The following is a 2,500-nucleotide window of genomic DNA, read 5'->3' as shown; positions in this document are numbered from 1 at the left end:
AAGGTGAAACGCTTTCTTGAAGTCTATAAAGGTCAAGGCTAGAGAAGTATTGCGCTTGTCCAGGTTGCTGTGCAAGAAGTCCAGCAGATTAACAAGATAGTGAGTTGTGGAGGAGGATTTCATGTTGCCATACTGTTGGGTATCGATTTGATCTTTAATTTTGTTGGTCATGTCGGCCATGTCAGTCATGATAAGGTCAAGAGTTGTTTGCTTGTGGGTGGGGAAGATCACCAACTGAGTGAGACTTAATTGATGTATAATCTCACTTGTGTGTGTGTGTGTGTGTGTGTGTGTGTGTGTGTGTGTGTGTGTGTGTGTGTGTGTGTGTCGTGCGTTGCGCACGATTACACGTGTGTTCGTGTGTGCGTACGTACGCGCGTGTGCTCATATGTGCGCCTGACGGTTGATGGACTTTTATTTTGTCCTTTTTAATCACTTAGACTCAGAACAAGATGTGTTGAGTATGACACCCTACTGAAAGGGTGCCGGTGGTTGTCAGCTTACATTTTTTTTTTTTTTTATTCATCTTCATTAACCAGTTCTTCTTCTTATGGGTTGTGTTTCATGTCTTGTTTTTGTTCAGAGTCTGAAAAATAGATATATGTTTTTTTTTTTTTTTTTTTTTTTTTTTTTTACTTTACATTAGAACATTGAGATTTTTATTTTCCAAATTCATCTTCATTAACCAGTTCTTCTTCTTATGGGTTGTGTTTTATGTCTTGTTTTTCTTCAGAAGCGTAATTATCTTCCTCTCCTTTCGGTATATATCTGGAAAACCTGTTCCCTCCTTTTGTATATTTCTTCCCGTTTCCGACAATGGGTCTGGATTCAACAATAAGGTTTTTTTCTCACATTTGTAATTACTTTCAAATAAAGAAATAATGCAATACTACTGCTTATCACCCTAGTTGAAATGGCTTTGTTGAGCGCCTGAAGAGAAAGATTCTTAGTGTTGTTAGACACCTTGCTTCTGATCGTCACCCATCTTGGGATGAACATATTTCCATGATTCAAGCTTGCATAAATAGTTCCATTAACAGGTCAATATCGAAATCATCTTATTTTTTTCTTTTTGGCTCAGACAAAAGGCTCCAATATAATCTTCTTCTTTCAGAATTACCTCCCATTTACAACTTCAATGAATATGTCAAGGTCAAAATAGCAAATTTCAATCATCTTTTTAAAAGAATCTATAATACTCTTCACCTAACTAAGGACGAAATGGTCCGTTTGCATAACAAATCAGCCAGAGCTTGTACCTTTGAAGTTGGAGACATTGTTTACACCCTTAACTACACCCCTACCCCGAAGCTCTCCCCAAAATTCTCTGGACCCTATCGTGTCATTGGACATGAGTAAAAAAAAAAAAAAAAAAAAAAAAAAAAAAAGTCAAAGCACTCGGGTTGCACGATCTTACATAGACCGTCTTGCACAAAGATCACATCAAAAGAGTTTCCCGCGGCCTCGACATAGAGACTCTCCCTTCACAAACTTATACTCCCCCTGCAATAGAGGACCATCACCAATCCTCTCCCCTAAAACCTCCAGTTCCCCTCCCCCGCTATAATCCTCGAAATTGAGAGACGATTTCATAAGTGTACATTTTGCCTAGGTGAACGAAAATAACATCTAATTACGCATGTTCATACAATTAAATATATTTCATTTTAATCATGAGTTTTTCCCGATACCACCATTGTTCCAAAATTATGTGTATCTTCATACCAAGGTTCTGCACAGTCGTTGTATTACTTCTTATCTTTCGTGAGTACCAATATTACTGTGGACAGCGAGTAGTAGGTGAACCGAGCACCGGTTGTAAGATGGTTGAAAACAAGAGCCAACCTATTAGATGTCCGGCGAGCACACGCGCGCACGCACGCATATGGAGTGAGCGTGAACTGTACATCCTCAACCACTTTTCAAGAGATTCTCCATTGTCTCGGATTTTCCTCCTAAGGGATATGCCCATTGTCTCCCGACATGAACAGTGACCAGAGGCGCCAGCGTTTCGGTAAAACGCCTAACACCTACGACGACAATAGATGCGTCTCCTGTCATCATCGCCAACCGACTCGACAAGCCTTCCCATCAGCATATGGCACCACTTGTAAATAAAAGTGTACAAATTGTAAATATGGCAACAGCCTACTTATACCTGTATAAATCTAAAATCTGGTAACCCCCCGATTCTTCCTTGGAGGTTGCATCTATCTTTAAACTAGAGAAGACTGGATCATTAAAGCAGACACCTCGTTGAGTTTATTTCGCAAACCACTAGCAATTCAATGTAGATAACTAACTACAATTTTACGGTATATACATACATACATATATATATATATATATATACATATATATATATATATACATATACATATATACATATATACATATATACATATGTGTATATATATATATATATTATAATAAAGTAGTAGCCTCTGTCTGTCTGTCTGTTTGTTTCTTTGTTTGTTTGTTTCTTTGTACACGAACTCCT

The sequence above is a fragment of the Oratosquilla oratoria genome, chromosome 8, assembly GCF_046742065.1.
Source record: "Oratosquilla oratoria isolate Oo_2021 chromosome 8, ASM4674206v1, whole genome shotgun sequence".
Classification (NCBI taxonomy): Eukaryota; Metazoa; Arthropoda; class Malacostraca; order Stomatopoda; family Squillidae; genus Oratosquilla; species Oratosquilla oratoria.
Note: the sequence above shows the minus strand (reverse complement) of the source record.